Source organism: Oryctolagus cuniculus, chromosome 20, assembly GCF_051225735.1.
Source record: "Oryctolagus cuniculus isolate XC-2025 breed Fujian yellow rabbit chromosome 20, ASM5122573v1, whole genome shotgun sequence".
Lineage (NCBI taxonomy): Eukaryota > Metazoa > Chordata > Mammalia > Lagomorpha > Leporidae > Oryctolagus > Oryctolagus cuniculus.
The window spans coordinates 8,193,656-8,215,547 of NC_142886.1; the positions used below are offsets into that span (position 1 = coordinate 8,193,656).

The 21,892-nt window shown below is 38.4% G+C and overlaps 1 pseudogene; it reads left to right on the plus strand.

The window, feature by feature from the left end:
- Positions 1 to 1,979: 1,979 nt before the first annotated feature.
- Positions 1,980 to 21,376, plus strand: LOC149120035 (UBX domain-containing protein 6-like; annotated as a pseudogene).
- The last annotated feature ends 516 nt before the right edge of the window (positions 21,377 to 21,892 follow it).

The window sequence follows — 21,892 nt, forward strand, 5'->3', positions numbered from 1 at the left end:
AAAAAATCCATCATTTTCTTTTACAGGGCTTTTAAGATTTATCTTTATTTCTGGGTTTATGCAGTTTAATTATGATCTGCCTTAGCATGGTGATTTTTTTCCATTCCGTGATTGGAGTGCTGCAATGACCTACTTCATTCTTAAAATTTATAGTTTTGTCAAAACTTTATAATATTTTCTAATGGTTCTTTTGATTTCTGTGTTATATGTTGTTACATATCCTTTTCACCTCTGGTTGTATTGATTTGGGTCTTCTCCCTCTTTTTTTTTTTAGTTGCTCCAATGGTAGAACTATTTTATTTATTTTTTCAAAAAAACAGCTCTTCATTTCACCTATTTTTTGTTATTTTACTGGTTTCATTTTTGTTTATTCTCTCATTTTAATCATTTCTTTCATCTTATTAATTTGGGGTTTGATTTGTTGTTGTTTTTCTAGGTCCTTGAGATGCATTGATAGCTCATTTTTTTGGTATCTTTCCAATTTTTTCATGTAGGCACTGATTGCTGTAAACTTCACCCTTAACACTGCTTTGGCTGTATCCCATTCCTTTTTATATTCTGTACTGATTTCTTGTATGACCCACTGTTAAATCAAAAGCATGTTGTTCAGTCTCGATGTGTTTCCGTGTGATCTAGAGAATCCTGAGTTGTTGAATTCCAGCTTTATTCCATTTCTCATCTGAGACGATGCATGATATTATGTCAAAGTTTTTGAATTTGCTGAGACTTACTTTATGACCTAGCATGTGGTCTATGCTTTTAGAGTACCAGATAAATCAAGCTAAGATGGCATCTGGAATTAAATTGATTTATTGTTCGGGAACAGTCTCTGGTCTTTCCTTATTGTACAATTTTATGGGTTATGGTTGCTGAAATTTTACTTTTACTAATGAGAAGAGTGAGAGTGATAGGCGCATTGTTGGAATTTTAGTACTTTGGACAACTGAAAGTATTGGCTATTTATGTTTATAACTCAACAATAAGACAAACCAATGAGAGAGGAAAATTATGAGAACACACTTCATAAAAGACCACATACCAATAAAAGTGCATGAGGAGCCAGCATTGTGGCAGAGCAGGTAATTCCTCTTCCCGTGATGGCAGCACCCCATATGAGCACTGATTCATGTGCTGGCTGCCAATCCACCTCCTGGCTAATTGCATGGGAGAACAGCTAATTACAGTCTGGTTCAAAGAGAAAGCACAGTTCTTTGATATCCCTTTCTTGGTTGCATTTTACATATCATGTAATGTTGAGCACAATTTGCTAAAAATACTTTCTTGAAGAAAAACAAGGCAAGTCACAGGGCAGAATAAAATACCTTGTCACACTCAGGAGAATGGATCATATGTTTTTAATAATTTATTTTTATTAATTTAAAGAGAACAGATTTCGTGTATTTCAAAGGTACAATTCTAAGGATATAATGACATTTATCTCCTTCCCTCTTCCTTCCTTTCTTTTTGAATTTTTGGGATAACATTTTTGTTTATATTCACAGGCAAAATGCAGCACTAAATAAAGAGTTCAACAAGTCAAAAGTAGAAAGACCGTAGTTCATGGGAGTAGACAAGCACTATCAATAATAATCAAATCTCAACATGACAGTTTCACTCATATACAATAAATTTGTTTATTATTCTGTTTATTAGCGACTACACATCGGAGAAAACATGAGGTTTTCATTTTTCATTTTGAGGTCATCAACTCCCTGTATATTTTGGGTGGTTTCCAGGTAACTGTTATGTTCAAAGCTCTTTAGAATCTTCTAGGCCCTAGTGTCATCATACTCATTGACAGGAAATTTATATTTACTTTCGTGAATATTTAGAAAATGAAAAATTAAACTATCTTAGATTTTTGAAATTGTCCATAATGCACTTCTCTGTGCCCATATTTTTCCTATAAATATAATAATTGAGCCCATCCTGACTGGGCTGTGCCCCCCTCCCCCACCACTACTGCCCCCCCCCCCACGATGAAGAAATTCTTCCAGGAGATCAAGGCAGACATCAAATTCAAGAGTTCAGGGCCTGGTCAGAAACCACAGACTCCCTGGGGGAGAAGGCCCCCAAAGAGAAACCCAACCAGCTGGCTCTGAGGCAGCCCTGCCACGCTGGGGACCCATCGATGAGGTGCAGATGGCGGCGGCTGGAGCAGAAGCAGCCCTGGGCCCAGGGACCCAGGTCCATGGGGAACCAGGTGAGGAAGGAGCAGCGAGCCCAGGCCACTGTCCGTGGGAGCCCCGAGGCACAAGGGACTAACGCGGTCCCTGAGGCCAAAGAGGAGGGTCAGCTCACCTGGTGGTGCTGGGCATGTACTTCACCTGCGCGCTCACGGGGCCACCCTGAGCAGGGACCAGCGGGAGGCCGGCATCAAGGAGGCCATTCTCTCAGAGGCTGTGTCCATCATGAAGATCCACACATTCAACAAAGCCCATGACAGGGTGAAGCTGGGCGTGGACACCACTGCCAAGTACCTGGACAACCTCCACCTGCACCCCGAGGAGGAGAAGTACCGAAGATCAAGCTGCAGAACAAGCTGTTCCCGGAGCGCATCAACTGCTTGGAGGGGGCACATGAGTGTTTTGAGGCCATCGGGTTCCAGAAGGCCCTGCTTCCAGTCCTGATCAGGAGAGCCCGCAAGAGTTCTAGGTGCTGACCCAGGCGGTGGTGGCCCAGCCCCAGAGCCTGCACAGGCACAAGGAGCAGCCGCTGGCCGCCAAGCCTGTGCAGACCACGCTGCAGGCCTCCAAGTTCTAGCTGCCCCGCGGACTTCTTCAGCCTCATGGCAGAAGAGGTGAAGCCAGAGCAGAGGCTCAGGGCCAGTGTAGTGGAGCAGCTGAGTGTGCTGTGGGCTAAGGCCAGGCGCCAGTAGGAGGAGCAGAGGGAGCTGCGGGGGTACAGGTTCACACTGCGCATGCGCCTCCGGGACAGCTGCCTGCTGCAGGAGGCTGGTGGGGGGCGCTGGGGCTTGGGTGCCCCGGGAGGGCTGCGGGCATGGTGCATGCTGTCCAGTCAGCCCTGACCGTCCTGCCCGCGGGGACCTTCTATGCCTGCAAGCGATTGTTGGCGCTGTACAGCTTCCTCTGGGAGGCCTTGGAGAGCGGCTGGCTGTACTTGGAGCTGCTGGCCTCAGGGGGCAGAAGCTGTTGGAGGAGGAGAACCTGGCCTTGAAGGAGTGCACCCTGGGGAGGGGTGCCCAGCCTGGGTGCGGGGCCCTGGAAGTCAGACAGCAGGGCCGCGTGCTGCCCCCCAGCAGTAGGGTGAGGCTTGCTCTGCCCCCAGGTGCCCTTCGCCCTCTTGACCTCGTGGGACCCAGCGGTGCTGGAGGACCTCGGGCTGCTGGCGGAGCCCCACGCGCATGGCTCCTGAAGACCGAGCTCCTGGCAGCCATGGAGCAGCTCTTGTACAACAAAAGCAGAGTTGGCCTCAAAAAAAAACCTATAATAATTGTAACTGTTGAATAATACACGGTGGTATACTTAATTTAACATCATTTCCCTGAGTACCATAAACATTTTAGATTAAATTCCTGCAAATTTTACATTTTTGTAAGTGAAATTTTGGAAATAATTTTCAATCATGTCCATTACATCTGCTTGGGATTCTTTAACCACAACAATAAAATAAAATGCAAAATATCACACCTATTTTGGGACAATTTTGATTTGCAGGTAATGAGATTATTTACACTTCCGTAGCAGTGCTCTGTAGCAGTGCTATTGTCATTACCATGCTATGTTGTAGTATTTTTTTTTTTTTGACAGGCAGAGTGGACAGTGAGAGAGAGGGACAGAGAGAAAGGTCTTCCTTTACCGTTGGTTCACCCTCCAATAGCCGCTGTGGCCGAAGCCAGGAGCCAGGTGCTTCTCCTGGTCTCCCATGTGGGTGCAGGGCCCAAGGACTTGGGCCCTCCTCGACTGCACTCCCAGGCCACAGCAGAGAGCTGGACTGGAAGAGGAGTGACTGGGCCAGAATCCCGTGCCCTGACCGGGACTAGAACCTGGTGTGCTGGTGCCACAGGCAGAGGATTAGCCAATTGAGCCGCAGCGCCGCCTATGTTGTTTTAATTTTAACATGGGGAACCTGGGCTTACCCTGGCCTGCTTTTCATTGGGAGGTGACCATGTCATATCCTTTCATGAAGTGTCTGTGTAACTTTCTTGTTCATAATTTTTCAGAAGCAAATACACATGGCTATATATGCAATATATATACCAAATTGTGAATTGTATGGAAAAGATATTTACCTTGGTTATTTTATTTTCCAAAGTGTAATTCTGTATACTTCTATTCCATTAACTTGACTTTGTTATGAGACATGTTGGTTTCTTGTTTTAAAATATGACAATTTTCTTTTTATTCTTTAAGAGTTAATTTAATTGATATCTTCATCCACTTACTGTATATGTGTTCACTACTTTGTTATCATTCCTAAAGAATGACTCAGTTCTGTTCACAGACATTTTGAATTTTTTTAGCATACTACGTGCATCTAAGTCTTATTTCCTGTTGCATTTTATCGTTTTCATCTATATTTCTCTTCCATCTTCCTTGAAGAGCTAACATCAGACTTTCACTCTTAACTTTTCTTGCCATTTTTATTGTGAGTTCATCATTTCAAACAAAATTCCATACATCATCTCAGAACATTCATTTGCACGTTTCCTGAGAACTGTATTGAAATAGTGGACCATTCACCCTTCCAAGAGTACACATGCTTTAGAACATTTTATAGATTCAATGGTACACATAATTTAATGTTGATCTTGAAAATTTCCACATGCTACATTAACATGCTTTTATCTTTGTTTCCGAATTATTATGCTAAGTAACATTAATTGGTCTAGGGGTCCATGCAGTGGTGTGGCAGGTCAAAGCCCGCCCTGCAGCTGTGGTATCCTATATGGGTGCCAGTTCAAGTCCTGGCTGCTCCACTTCTGATTCAGCTCCCTGCCAATATGCTCGGGAAACCAAGAAGGTGGCCCAAATGCTTGGGCCTCAGCACCCATGTGGGAGACCTGGTACAAGTCCCTGGCTCCTGGAATCGGATTTTAGCAGCCTTTGCCATAGTGCCATTCAGGAAGTGAACTGGCAGATGAAAGTCCTCTCTCTCTCTCTGTCTCTCTCTACTTCTCTGTGGAATTCTGCCTTTCAAATAAATAAAATAAATCTTTAAAAAAATTTTATCTGCATTGTATTCCTGCAATTACGTACTCTTTTGTAAATATAATCTTAGGCCTATTTTTTAAAAATTTCACCTATGTCTGCTTAAAATTCTATAAATACAAACAAATTACAAGTTTCTAGTCACAGTAATTAAAATGTCATGTGCCATGCCATATCTGAATAATTTATTTTTAAAATTACACTTCAGTTGAACATGATCATCAATTTATGTCATTGAATACATACTTTATTCCATTTCTATTTTTGAATTCATTACTACTCCTTTACTTTTTTCATTAATAGTGTAACAATGTCAATGATAGAACAAGTTACCTGTGGCAATCTTGGGTTAATTTACTTTGTAATGTAATCAACTTTACCTAAATTTTTCCAGTTTTCAGACAATGTTCATGCACAACATTGCGTAGAATCATTTTGCATCAGTGTCATCATTCTCCTTTGCAGATCAGATATTTTGTTAAATTTCATGGACTCTTTTGTAACTACACACTTTGACTTGATTCTGGAAATATTTACAAAGTCATTTCTTCATATCAGTATTATAGTTCAAATATATTTTGTTAAGATACTTGAAATATTCTTGTTTTAAGTTCTGTTAAATTTATTTTCTTTCATAAATTTATACATATACATATATGTGTATGTAAATATACATATATATGTTTCTTTTCCACAAAATTCCTGTATACCGTTTTGTCAATAATACATTATTCCCTATGACTTCTACAAAATTATTCCCTAATACTCAATATCAAAATACATGCCAATCATAGCCCTGAAAGCATTTGCTCATTCTAGTCAGCATTCTCTTTTTGAACATCAAGTGGCTCACATTTCTGTAAGTTGTCTCACTCCTTCCATGTACATGATTGTACAAAATTGTGTCACTATAGCAGACCCTTTCAGATGTTCAAGTTAATGAATTCTGTTTACAATTTGCTATTTTTTAGTACTCAAAAATCAAAATTTGACCATAAATATTTATTGGTTAAGGTACTTGTATGCTCACTAGAAGTTAATATATTAGTCATCATGGTCTTTTCCAATTTAGGTTCCTGACATTTTTATTATTTTAATGTAATTTTAAGTTTTGTATTCCTCCATGCCATCTCTATATGATTTTGACTCTTTTTCTCCCAAATTACTAATTTGTACAATATGTAATCAAAATGAACTGTCTTATATAGAGTGTATATCTCTTTATTTTGTCTTAGAATTTACCACTGCCACCTGAATGTGTGATTAGTAACCTGATTTATGACAATACTAGCACAGGGAAACAGTAGGTACCATAGTTTTATGATTTTGTGGTTATAAACTCAATTTAAATGCTGCAAGTTGTCCTAGATACTGTCATGAGTACAGGATTTCTGCACCTTATGGAGCCAGTACCATCATGGTCATCAGCATGGGATACTATATCTTTCTGGATGTTACTGGAGCTGTAAATTATTTTCTGATTTCAGAAATTTTCCAAAATACATGTCCCTGCCATTCTACAATTTTTCCAGTTTATTCTGGACCCTTTTATAGAAATACCCATCCACATGTTTGTCTTTAAATTATGTCTCACACTATAATACTCATTGTTACTTAAGGCAAAGCAAACTTTTCCCTTGCCAGGTGCATCAGGTTTGTATTTTTATTTTCATTTTTAATTTATTACTTTGTGTATATCAATATCCACATGAAATCTAATCTTAGCACTGCCAATGTATGGCATTCTTTTGGGCATTTACCTAATAATGCCATGAATTTACTCAAAATTGTTCAGGTAGTATTAGTAACCTCCATCTTCATGTTCTATAAAATCTCTTTTGGACATTACATTGTTTCACTGTCAAGGACACATGTGTTTTATAGTTTCTTTATTTTTAGAGACTCAAAATTGGCATTCATTTTAAATTTTCCATGCATTAGGTTGAGACACTGTTATCTTGGCTCAAGATTATTGAATTCATTGGCATACAATTTCCTTGATTTAAGAAAGTACACATTTTCTGTAGCTTAAATGTTTATTTAGGGCTGTTTTTATCTATGTCTGTTACATCTTCTTGTGGCCTTATTTCTGCTTCTACCAAATTTGCCATTGGTATATCCAATAGTCAATATACCACATATATAAAATTGTCCCATTTCTCTACTTTTCATGTTGTATTTGATTTTGTTTACTGTAGCCTGAGTAAATAGTCAATAATCTAATTTGTGTCAGTTCTAGTGCAGGAAACTTAAGGCTACCATGATTTTCTTTATCATTGTTAGGGCATCAACTCTTCAATTTCTGGAAGCTTTCCAAACAAATTTTATATTCACAGTACCTGAGAACAAACTAGGGCTGTTCCACCAGTCTCATTAGCTGGGGAGTTCATTTTTAGCCTTATGTACATACATGTAACTTGAAATTAACCATTTACTTCAGAAATTTAGGTAAATTTTTTTGAACCTTGAATTCATTGAACTCACTCTTTTTCACAGATATTCTAGTCTAGGCTAATCCTAGCCCTGTGACCATTGTCTATGATGATTTAAATCTTTATTGTGAGATCACCATCACACTCAACATTCTATAAGTTGTCCTGGAAACATTCAGGTATACAGTGTTTCAGAGCCATCTTAACCAAGCATAGGCATTCTCTCTTCTCAAGGTAATATATACATATACATGAAAAAAAATAATTAGCTATAGGTATATGTGTGTATATATGTTTATACATATATATATATATATATATATATAACTTCTGGATTTTTATGGAACTCTAATTCATTGTTTGATTATTGAGTTTTTTGATTATTCAAATTTTGCACTGTGTGTCTAGATATTGGCACATTTCCTGACAATTATGTGGATAAGTGTCAGGATCTGGATGTGGTTTTGACCTCAAGATTGTATATATTTATCTAATTTTAGAGGTTGGTAGAGAGGGAGAGATGGAAACTATGAGCTACAGCTGGTGGCTTGTTCCCCATTCTTGGAACTCTAAATTATACTTTTTAGATAATAGATTTTATATTTATGTATACATTTCTAAAGTTTTGTTCTATATACAAATATATAAATAAATAAACTATATATATATATATATCTATGGGCTATTTTCCACAAAAATCTATTTAATGTGCTTGTCATTAATATTGTTACTCTTAATTAATCTAATGTTACTCATAATCTTGAAAATATAATATAAATTTTATTCTAACCAATACACCTCTTTGTGTATCTCATTTTGTCTTTGAATGTATTCTTATCACCTGTGTAAATGATTAGTAGTGTAATGAAAGCCCATCCTAGAACCAAACCTATCCATATGTTGCTTGCATTTTATATTGAAAGATCATAAACATACTCAAAATTTTATTAATTTTGTTGGCCATTTTTATATATATAGTTCATCAGAAAGACTTTTGGCTCCTATTCTCATTCTCCCTTTTTAGGTAATATACTTTTATCTTTGGTAGTTTTTGTACATAAGTGTAACTGTAGATGCCAGTATCTTTCATTTAAGGGTTTTTTTTTTTGTTATAAATGGCATATTTTCCTTACTTACAATTATTGATTTCTTCTTTTATTTCTCAAGTTTAATGCAAATTTAATACATGTTGGTTGATCCAATCCTGTTGTATATGCTTGTTATGCTATTGCTCCTACATTATTGCTGTCACTTCCAATAAGCAGATTATGGGTTATATCCTCATCTTTTATTTCTGTGACATGTATACATCATGATGTAGTATATGCTCATCCTAGCACAGAAAACTTAGCTCATCCTGGTTTATTTTTCATTGTGGTTTCATCAATTTGATGAAAATTATTATTTTTTTCCATTTTCCTTATATTGTTTATTGAACTCTTTTACTTAATTTGGGGCTAACTTTACAAACATTAATTAAACTGAAAGTAGATCTTTGAAAATTTAACAGTGGTAATGGGAGAGGGAGGAGGATGAAAGGTTGGAAACTGGATGAAAGGGAGGGTAGGGTGAGAAATATCACAGTGTTTCTAAATCACTACCTATAAAATACATGAAAATTGTATAACATAAATAAAATTTTAGAAAAAGAATGAAAATAAAATTATCAGGATTGTGAAGAGAGATATATGCACAAGGATATTCACTTGATACTTCCAATGGAAATAAGCCAAAAGTTGAAAATGATAGAATAATTAAAGAGTTAAGGCACCAAAAATATTCCTTGATTTACCTTCCTTGATTTTAAAATTTTTCTCATGGTGAAAATATTTACTGGATTATTGTTCACCAAATTCCTTCACGTCTATTGATCACTCTACTATTTATCCTATATTCTAATTACAATCATCAAAATGTAATTCACGTGTAAAATACAATTCACGTGTAAAATGCTCATTTTTTTAATTGTTGTCTTTATTCACTGTGTGACCTGTTTATATCATCAGTATCCTATTTGAGTGGCTTCTTCTTATGACATCAACATGATGGAAATGTTTTGAATTCTCTCTGCAACTATTTTGTGCCCCAAGTGCTCACGCCATCTTAACCCAATCTTTCTCAGTTCCTAGAGGATTTTTTTAGCTTTTCTGGAATTCTGGAGGAATATAAAATTTTAATTTTAATTTTCAAGGATTTAGATACAAATATCTTTCCATCAATGTTTATCTGGTAATTTTCAAAATTTTTGCTTTATTTCCACTCATTCTTCCTGTTTTGCATTTTAAAGAATTCAGTGGACTATTTTTTATGAAATGATCTTAATGTTCTTATTGTAGTTTCACTCCTATAAAAACAGTTCTAGTCATTGTTATCACAATATATTTGTACCCTGATGGAGAAAAGTTTAAACTTGTACTTTGTATTTGAATTTATGACTATTGTCCAATTATATTATCTAATCACAGTATGTACCAATGCTAGCACTGTGAACATGTGGCCATATTTGTTGGCTTTTTATTGTGTTGTCAGTTCTCTCAAAATTTTGTAAGGAACCTAAGAAATGTTTATCTTCAAAACATCCCACATCCATCTGAGACCAGCATTCTCTTTTCCTCTTTCAAGGATGTTTTTAAGTCTTTATTGATTTTATGGATTTTCTTGATGCTGGTGTACCTTTAAAATCACTATGGAAAGGAAATTATCTTTTCTGGATTTTAGTTTCTGAAAATTTCACATGGTTTTTACATGTAATATTAAGGAATAATTGTTCACTAAAAATTGTCACATTTTCTTGGCATTAATTGTGTTTTCTTTTTTACAAAATTACTCTATCCACTTAGAGTTGCCACCATATCATTTTTGTCATAGCATTTAAATTCTTTTTTTCTTTTGCCTTTGAATTTTTTTTTATCTCTTATTTAATGAATATAAATTTCCAAAGTACGACTCATGTGTTACAATGGCTTCCCCCCCCATACCGTCTCTCCCACCCACAACCCTCCCCTTTCCCACTCCCTCTCCCCTTCCATTCACATCAAGATTCATTTTCGATTATCTTAATATACAGAAGATCAGCTTAGTATACCTTAAGTAAGTATTTCAACAGTTTGCTCCCACACAGAAACATAAAGTGAAAAATAATAGATGATTTTTTTTAAATGGTGATGAAATCAGATCAGACCTATTGTCATGTTTAATCCCAGTGAGAGTCAAGTTGGGAATTGATAATTTCTTTCTTTTTTTTTTTTTTACAGAAGATCAGTTTAGTGTAAATTAAGTAAAGATTTCAGTCGTTTGCACCCCCATAGAAACACAAAGTGAAATATACTGTTTGAGTACTCGTTATAGCATTAAGCCTCAGTGTACAGCACGTTAAGGACAGAGATCCTACATGAGGAGTAAGTGCACAGTGACTCCTGTTGTTGACTTTACCAATTGACACTCCTGTTTATGGCATCAGTAATCTCCCTATGCACCAGTTATGAGTTTCCAAGGCTATGGAAGCCCTCTGAGTTCTCCGACTCTTATCTTGTTTAGACACGGTCATAGTCAAAGTGGAGGTTCTCTCCTCCCTTCAGAGAAAGGCACCTCCCTCTTTGAAGACCTGTTCTTTCCACTGGGATCTCACTCACAGAGATCTTTTTGCCAGAGTGTCTTGGCTTTCCATGCCTGAAATACTCTCATGGGCTTTTCAGCCAGATCCGAGTGCCTTTCGGGCTGATTCTGAGGCCAGAGTGCTATTTAGGACATCCGCCATTCTATGAGTCTGCTGAGTATCTCACTTCCCATGTTGGATCACTCTCCCCTTTATTTATTCTATCGGTTGGTGTTAGCAGATACTAGACTTGTTTATGTGCTCCCTTTGACTCTTAGTCCTTTCATTATGATCAATTGTGAACTGAAATTGATCACTTGGAGTAGTGAGATGGCATTGGCACATGCCACCTTGATGGGATTAAATTGGAATCCCCTGGTATGTTTCCAACTCTACCAATTGGGGCAAGTCAGCCCGAGCATGCCCCAAATTATACATCTCTTCCCTCTCTTATTTCCACTCTTATGTTTAACAGGGATCACATTTCAGTTAATTTTCAACACTTAAGAATAACTGTGTGATAAATACAGAATTAAACCAGTCATATTAAGTAGAACAGACAAAAAAAAATACTATGAGGGATAATGTATTAAGTTGTCCATTAGCAGTCAGGGCTATGCTGATCAAGTCACCATTTCTCATAGTGTCCATTTCACTTCAGGAGGTTTCCTTTTTGGTGTTGAGTCAGTTGTCACCGATCAGGGAGAACATATGGTATTTGTCCCTTCGGGACTGGCTTACTTCACTCAGCATGATGTGTTCCAGATTCCTCCATTTTGTTGCAAATGACTGGATTTTGTTGTTTCTTACTGCGGTATAGTACTCTAAAGAATACATATCCCATAATTTCTTTATCCAGTCTACCGTTGATGGGCATTTAGGTTGGTTCCAGGTCTTGGCTATTGTGAATTGTGCTGCAATAAACATTAGGGTGCAGACCGCTTTTTTGTTTATCAATTTAAACACCTTTGGGTAAATTCCAAGGAGTGGGATGGCTGGGTCGAATGATAGGGTTATATTCAGGTTTCTGAGGAATCTCCAGACTGATTTCCATAGTGGCTTGACCAGTTTGCATTCCCACCAACAGTGGGTTAGTGTCCCTTTTTCCCCACATCCTCGCCAGCATCTGTTGTTGGTAGATTTCTGTATGTGAGCCATTCTAACCGGGGTGAGGTGAAACCTCATTGTGGTTTTGATTTGCATTTCCCTGATTGCTAGTGACCTTGAACATTTTTTCATGTGCCTGTTGGCCATTTGGATTTCCTCTTTTGAAAAATGTCTATTGAAGTCCTTGGCCCATCTCTTAAGTGGGTTGTTGGTTTTGTTTTTGTGGAGTTTCTTGATCTCTTTGTAGATTCTGGTTATTAACCCTTTATCTGTTGCATAGTTTGCAAATATTTTTTCCCATTCTGGCGGTTGTCTCTTCACTCTCCTGACTGTTTCTTTTGCAGTACAGAAACTTCTCAATTTGATGCAATCCCAATAGTTGATTTTGGCTTTGACTACCTGTGCCTCCCGGGTCTTTTCCAGAAATTCTTTGCCTGTGCCAATATCTTGAAGGGTTTCTCCAATGTTCTCTAATAACTTAATGGTGTCAGGACGTAGATTTAGGTCTTTAATCCACGTTGAGTGGATTTTTGTGTAAGGTGTAAGGTAGGAGTCTTGCTTCATGATTCTGCACGTGGAAATCCAGTTTTCCCAGCACCATTTATTGAATAGACTGTCCTTGCTCCAGGAATTAGTTTTAGATCCTTGATCAAATATAAGTTGGCTGTAGATGTTTGGGTTGATTTCTGGTGTTTCAATTCTGTTCCATTGGTCTATCCATCTGTTTCTGTACCAGTACCATGCTGTTTTGATTACAACTGCCCTGTAGTATGTCCTGAAGTCTGGTATTATGATGCCTCCGGCTTTGTTTTTGTTGTACAAGATTGCTTTAGCTATTCGAGGTCTCTTGTGCCTCCATATGAATTTCAGCATCATTTTTTCTAGATCTGAAAAGAATGTCTTTGGTATCTTGATTGGGATTGCATTGAATCTATAAATTGCTTTTGGGAGAATGGACATTTTGATGATGTTGATTCTTCCAATCCATGAGCATGGAAGATTTTTCCATTTCTTGGTATCCTCTTCTATTTCTTTCTTTAAGGTTTTGTAATTTTCATCGTAGAGATCTTGAACGTCCTTGGTTAAGTTTATTCCAAGGTATTTGATTGTTTTTGTAGCTATTGTGAATGGGATTGATCTTAGCAGCTCTTTCTCAGTCATGGCATTGCTTGTGTATACAAAGGCTGTTGATTTTTGTGCATTGATTTTATATCCTGCCACTTTGCCAAACTCCTCTATGAGTTCCAATAGTCTCTTAGTAGAGTTCTTTGGATCCTCTAAGTACAGAATCATATCGTCTGCAAAGAGGGATAGTTTGACTTCTTCCTTCTTGATTTGTATTCCTTTGATTTCTTTTTCTTGTCTGATGGCTCTGGCTAAAACTTCCAGAACTATGTTAAATAGCAGTGGTGAGAGTGGGCATCCCTGCCTGGTGCCAGATTTCAGTGGAAATGCTTCCAACTTTTCCCCATTCAATAGGATGCTGGCTGTGGGTTTTTTATAAATTGCTTTGATTATATTGAGGAATGTTCCTTCTATACCCAATTTGCTTAGAGTTTTCATCATGAAAGGGTGTTGAATTTTATCAAATGCTTTCTCTGCATCAATTGAGATAATCATATGGTTTTTCTTCTGCAGTCTGTTAATGTGGTGAATCACATTGATTGATTTGCGAATGTTGAACCATCCCTGCATACCAGGGATGAATCCCACTTGGTCTGGGTGGATGATTTTCCTGATGTGTTGTTGTATTCTATTGGCCAGAATTTTATTGAGGATTTTTGCGTCTATGTTCATCAGGGATATTGGTCTGTAATTTTCTTTCAGTGCTGCATCTTTCTCTGGCTTAGGGATTAAGGTGATTTTGCCTTTGAATTTAATGTTATCACTCATATATAATTTCAGTTTCTTAGGTATACTGGTTCTTGCATTATGAATATGTGGCTTTTTCATTGTAGGTTTACAAGTCGCATGGAAATTTTCTAGGTTATCTTGGAATCTTTCCTGTACATAGTATCTCTGATTGGTCTAACATCAATGTACTGCTTCATGCTATCAGAATCACACAATTTTTTGCTATTTGGAAGTTTTTAGGGATCTCCAAATTTATCACTACTGTTGACATTTTCAATAGCATTATGTTTTTTAACTTTTATTTAATAAATATAAATTTCCAAAGTACAGTTTATGGATTACAAAGGCTCCCTACATAACTTCCCTCCCTCCTGCAACCCTCCCATATCCCGCTCCCTCTCCCATTCCATTCACATCAAGATTCATTTTCAATTCTCTTTATATACAGAAGATCAATTTAGTATATATTAAGTAATGATTTCAACAGTTTGCACCCACACAGAAACAGAAAGTGTAAAATACTGTTTGAGTACTAGTTATAGCATTAATTCACATTGTACAACACATTAAGGACAGAGGTCCTACATGAGGAGTAAGTGCACAGTGACTCTTGTTGTTGATTTAACATATTGACACTCTTGTTTATGGCATCAGTAATCACCATAGGCTCTTGTCATGAGTTGCCAAGGCTATGGAAGCCTTTTGTGTTTGCTGACTCCAATCTTATTTAGACAAGGTCATAGTAAAAGTGGAGGTTCTCTCCTCCCATCAGAGAAAGGTACCTCCTTCTTTGATGGCCCATTCTTTCCACTGGGATCTCACTGCAGAGGTCTTTGATTTAGGTCTTTTTTTTTTTTTCCAGAGTGTCTTGGCTTTCCATGCCTAAAATACTCTCATGGGCTCTTCAGCCAGATCTGAAAGCCTTAAGGGCTGATTCTGAGGCAAGAGTGCCATTTAGGACATCTGCCATATTTTACATGAGGAAATCTTTATGTCAGGGTTCTTCTTTTGGGTTACATTATCTTTTTTTTTTTTTTTTTGACTGGCAGAGTGGACAGTGAGAGAGAGAGACAGAGAGAAAGGTCTTCCTTTGCCGTTGGTTCACCCTCCAATGGCCGCCGCGGCCGGCGCGCTGCGGCCGGCGCACCGCGCTGATCCGATGGCAGGAGCCAGGAGCCAGGAGCCAGGTGCTTTTCCTGGTCTCCCATGGGGTGCAGGGCCCAAGCACCTGGGCCATCCTCCACTGCACTCCCTGGCCACAGCAGAGGGCTGGCCTGGAAGAGGGGCAACCGGGACAGAATCCGGCGCCCTGACCGTGCCTAGTGAGCCGCGGCACCAGCCCGGGTTACATTATCTTAACTTCCTGCAATATGCAATCATTTTAAAAATATGATTTAAGACTATTTTCACTAAATCTCTTTGTTTAGTTGATACTTGGTAATTATTCATACCAAACTGCTCAGTTTTATCCTAATCACAATTTATCCAATGATATGAACATCACTTTTCATTTATTTTTATTTGACTTTATTACTGTCACTATTTTGTAACATCAGTCAATATCCAAGTTGTATGCAAGTGTTAGCATTGTGGGTTACTATTTTTACTGAGAGTTTATTAACTCAAGGAAAGTGTCTAAGCTTTCCTGTCTACTTTAAAGTGCACATTTTTTCTGTACTACCTATGTTCAGTATATTCTTTCCCCCATTCAAGTTCTTTCCCTTCACTGCATCTGGATTGTGATGAGATTCAATTTAACATTGGAATTGAAATATTCCAAAATGTCCTTCTAGATACAGTTGTCTTAAAGTTTTCCATTGATTTACGGAGTGATGTTTTCTTGATTGAAAATCCTGAAGCTCTATATTTATTCTTAAATAAAATTGTGATTGTTTCTTTTTTAAAAGAATTACTTATTTGAAATGCAGAGAGAGAGAGAGAGAGAGATCTTCCCACCCTCTGGCTCACTCCTCAAATCATGGTTGTGGCGATGACTGGATCAGGAACTAGGAGCTTCTTAAAGATCTCCCACAAGGGTGTAAGTGTCCAAGCATATGGACCTTTTCCACTGCATTCCAAGGTGGATTATAAGGGAGCTGGATCAGAAGTGGAGCAGCCAAGATTCGTTCTATTAAGGGTTCTAACAAATTACTCATTCTATTGAGAGTAATCACATTCTATATTATTAATGAGAACATGAATTGATTTTACCTCTGTCATGTCGTAATTACGATTGCCTGTGTATGCTATTAGTATAACAATTTCTTGCAATATTAACACTGTGAATGTGTGGCCATCAATGTTAGCTTTTTCCTGTGTGATAATGAAATCATGAAAAGTTCTGTGATTTACAATGACATCTTTAATGACGAGTTGATCAGAGATTTCTAGATCTGGCATAGTAATTCATGCTATGATCAGAGATTTCTAGATCTGGCGTAGTAATTCATGCTATGATCAGAGATTTCTAGATCTGGTGCAGTAATTCATGCTATGAAAATCATATGTTGATTATAGTCTAAAGATAATAGATAATTCATAATAAATTATTTATTTGTATCTTCTTATACCTATTATTGATATTTAGTCTTAATTTGCAATATTCAAGCCTATGTTAAAATATTAGTTCCTTTTGCATTTCAAAATATTACTATCACATGTATATTATCAACTCTAGTATCAATTTCTACCAATTGGTAGACTAGCAATATCTACCAATGCTAGAATAGTGAACCTGTGACCATCTTGGATGGCCTTCTCATTGAGACCTCACCTACCGGACGGTATTTCTCTACATTCTCCTGAAAATGTTGATGTTCACATTTTCTTTTATTAATTAAAAATCTGAGGAGGATGTAGGGAAAAAGGGAGAGAGAGAGAGACAGAAAGAGAGAGAGAGAGAGATCTTCCATCTAATGGCTCACTACACATAGCTGCACCATCCAGGGCTAGACCTGACCAAGTCCAGGAGCAATGAAATCCATCAGGCTCCCATGTGGGCAGTGCCATGCAGTTAAGTATTTGAGTATCATCTGCTCCCTCCCAGGCACACTAGAAGTGATCCGGATCCAAAACAGTGGAGCTAGGACTCAAATGGGAACTCTGATATGGGATGCAGTGGGATGTCCAATGCATCATTTTACCAACCTGTACACATTTTCGTAGACAAAAGTAATTCTTTTCCTTTTCAAGGTGATTCATTCTTTGCCTTCTCTGTAGTTTTAAAGGACTTCAAATCATCTTTATATTTTTTAAATTAGCAAGTATAATTCTTGATACACATTTCTTTAATATTTTCCTGATAATTGTAGTGAATTTAACATTTTGACTTTTTTGTCATCATCTAATTATCATTTATCTCTATAGAGTTACACAGAGAGTGAAGGAAAGGCAGAGAGAGAGAGAGGTCTTCCATCCTCTGGTTCACTCCAGAATTGGCTGCAATGGCCAGAGATGCGCCGATCTGAAGCCAGGAGCCAGGAACTTCTTCCGGGTCTCCCACCCAGGTCAGGGGCCCAAACACTTGGGCCATCTTCTACTGCTTGCCCAGGCCATAGCAAAGAGCTGGATCAGAAGTGGAGCAGCTGGGACTCGAACTGGTGCCCATATGGGATGCTGGCACTGCAAGCAGCATCTTTATCTGCTATGCCACAGAGTCAGCCCCGAAAGATTTATTTTTAATTCCCTCTTGAAAATCATAGTATGGAACACCCTGGGATATTATATCTTTAAAATGAGTAATGACATGTATTCATGATATTCTGAAAAGGAAAATTCATTGCAGTAATAGCTCCTGTGGGCTAAATCTATTTCATTTCTGTTTTTGTAAAAAGTTTTATTGGAATACAATCCCATCTATTTACCTATAGCTTACACATATTTTAGATGACAGCAGAGACACTACAGTCCACAAAGTCAAAAATACTTACTACCTGGCTCTTTATAGAAAAGTTTGCCGTACTAGGTTAAAATTAAAGATCTTTGGGGGCCGGTAGTGTGGCTCACTTGGTTAATCCTCCACCTACGGTACCAGCATCCCATGTGGGCACCGGGTTCTAGTCCCAGTTGCTCCTCTTCCAGTCCAGTTCTCTACTGTTGCCTGGGAAGTCAATAGAGGATGTCCCAAGTGCTTGGGCCCCTGCACCCACATGGGAGACCAGGAGGAAGCACCTGTATCCTGGCTTTGGATCAGCATATTTCCAGCTGTAGTGGCCATTTTGGGGGTAAACCAATGAAAGGAAGACCTTTCTCTCTGTCTCTCTCTCTCTCACTAACTCTATCTGTCAAATAAATATGTAAAAAAGACTAAAGATTAAGATTAAAGATCAAAGATATTTGGATATGTTCTTGTAGGTTTTATCCAACATTCAGAAATGTTTACAGAATATGTAACATTGTAGGCAAGCCCTCAATAAATTAATTTAAAGGTCTATCATTTGAGCATTCATGCATTGGAAACAAAACCCAGAAATCCCATAACTAGTCTGTTGTTTTGTCAAAACAATACCCATTATGTTTTATATATTATAAATATAATACATTAGAAAAGTTCTTATCAGAGGTGTGCATATGATTCCACAATATCCAGGGTTTTGTGTAGGATCTAATTCCAGTGAAGTTCTTACAAGACAGAAAGGATGCTATGTTTCAAATTTGAAGATATCTTACTAAGTTACCATCTAAAAGAATGTATTAATATCATTAACTAATAGTGTATGAGAATAACATTAACCTCACATTTCCAGCATATTTGATTGAGTCAAATCAATATGATCGGAAAAAATAATTTTTGTTCACTGTATATTTTGTTAGGATATTTAGTTATTTGAAAGTTACAGAGGGAGAGGGAGAGACCCAGAGAGAGAGAAAGCGTCCAACCTGCTGATTTACTTCTCTAATGTCCTCAATGACCAGGGATGGGCTAGGCTGAAGACAAGAGCCATGAGCTTCCTCAGGGTCTTGCACATGTGTGGCAGAATCCCAACACCTGGGCAAAGTCTTTCTTCTTTCTTAGGCCATTATCAGGGAGTTGGATCAGAAGTGAGCAGCCAAGACACCTACTGCACTCATATGGGATCCTGGCATCACAAGTGGTGGCTTTACGTGCAACACCACTAGACCCTTTGTTAAATTTTTTAATGGTTTAAATTCTTTATCTTTTGCAGAACTTCATAGTACAAATTACAAATATCTGCAGATGTTTCTACGTATTTGTTCTAGCTTAATTTGCAACTTGTGTATAGTGAATTATAATTCTTAAAAATATGGGAGCCATGATGAACTAAACATGTTGTAGGCTTTTTTTTTAATGAAATACATTGTTCATACCCAATAAAGTTCATATTTTTCAAAATTTTTTCAGCTGTTAAGCTGTTTATGTTTTCATTGAGTCAAATTGTATGAAAATCTTTGCAACTCATTATTTGATTTGCTTGAACTTATATCAAAATATTTGATATTTCAGTATGTTTTATATATTTGGACTTCTGTGGCCTCAGGCCTCCTTCTTTTGTAGTAAGGTATGGTGAGCACTTGAGAGAGAGGGTTATGTATTTGTATGTGAATTCTTAATATAAATATATAACTGTTTTTTTCACTTCAAGTTCCTAAGTGGTAATTCACAAATATGGTTATATAATAAATATGGGTCTTTCAAGTCTTCGGATCATTTACGAATAATGAATATGTACTTCCAGCATGTAACGCTTACTTTTCTTGTACTTATTTATATTTTGTAAACACCAAACATCTCAACTAACTGTATTCTTATGAATTTTACATGCTTATTTAATAACTGATACAAAAGACTATAATTTGTAGGTTGAGATAGAAGCACAACAAATGAAGACTGAATCCACCACTTGAGATCTAGAAAGTTACAGGCACTGTATTTGCTTGCATACAAAAGAACAAAAGATTTTATTTTACTAAAAATAAACATATAATCTTGTTACGTTTGAAAAAAGCATTTTCAGACAAGCTCCTTAACTGACATCTGCCTTCCTCTTTATTTCTACTTTCCTAAATAGGCATGGAAGGGATCTTACCATTCTCCAATCCTCCCACTACTGGCTCTTGCCAGGAACCATGTATTTGTAAAGCAAAAGCTACAATCCCATCTGAAAGCATAAAATGTAGCAAAAAATGGAATCTTTCTTCTGTAATGGAAGCAAGTGGGAGACATCTTCAAGAAACCATGAGTTCCCCCTCTTCCTGAACTGGGAGGGTTTCACTGTTTATTTGTTCAGGTTCTATCAACTTAACAATGTCTGTGGATGGCACCACCGCTCAATAGGGTAATCCTCCACCAAGCAGCACCGGCACACCAGGTTCTAGTTCTGGTCGGGGCACCAGATTCTGTCCCGGTTGCCCCTCTTCCAGGCCAGCTCTCTGCTATGGCCCGGGAGTGCAGTGGAAGATGGCCCAAGTCCTTGGGCCATGCACCCAACGGGAGAGCAGGAGAAGAACCTGTCTCCTGGTTCCTGCCTTTGAATTGGTGTGGTGCACTGGCTGCAGCGTGCCGGTCGCAGCAACCATTGGAGGGTGAACCAACGGCAAAAGGAAGACCTTTCTCTCTCTCTCTCACTGTCCACTATGCCTGTAAAAAAAAAAAAATGTCTGCAGCAAACAAATGAAACAAATGAGAGTATTGTTCACAACCCACATTTCACATTATATCAATTTATGGGAGACAAATTTCAAAGGATATTTTTGTCCAAAAGTAGAAATCATTACCGAAATTATACTTGAACTTATAAAATGAAACACTCTAAAATTTTGAAACTGTATTTAAAATAAATATCCAGGGTAATTTTTACAAACTGCATTGCAGTTACTCTGGGTAAATATAAGTCCCTATAATTACATAGCCTACATTTTCAGAGTCAACACAAAACCAGAATTTTAAACTGCCACGTACAGAACAGTGAATCCCTTTCAGGAAACAGCCACTGGCAGTGAGGCCGGTGGCAGGGGCAGGCCTGGAGAGGAGTGCAAGCAGGGAGTCTCTGGGCCAGGCCTGCAGCACCCACTTCCTGCACCTGGGGAATTTGCTGGCAGAGCCTGGCAAGGTCACAGTGCCCTGCAGCTGTCTTGATCTGCTGGGAGGCTACCATGCCTGGGCCACACCCATGCCACCGAAACCGAATCTCAGAGCATGGACCCTGTTGCCTACCTTAGCACCATCAGCTCCTACCTCCCATGTTCCTGGCCCATAGGTGGTTGCTGGCCCAGGACACCACATGGGTCACCCTGCACAAGCTGTGAGGAAAGCTTGGTATGAGACAGTGTCATGAGTTTTAGTCTGATGCAGCCCAGAGTATAGGGTTGTCTGTACACAGGGAGTAACCCAGAAGCAGAAAGTCCCTGAAAGGGGTTTGCCTCCAAGGCCTCAGGAAGTAGCCAAACCTTATGGCTGATCAGAGCCATGGACTGACTCCAGTGAGACCCGGTCAAGGGCAAGGGGAGGAACCTCCAAGTACTGCTGGCCACACTGCCCACAGTGCTGTGTGATGTGGAAGCCGCCTGACTCCACGGTGCTGCTTCTGAAGAGGTAGTGCCCGTACTCCATGCTGTTTGTACATTCTCCATTTCAGCATCCCATGTCCTCCTCGAAATGAACTGTGGAGCTGAAGGACACCTGCTCCGAGTTCCAGAACGATGGCTCCCGGTCTCTCTTCTGAGGCCACAATGGTCATGGCTGCACACGGGGCTCTGGAGGCTGACGAATGTTA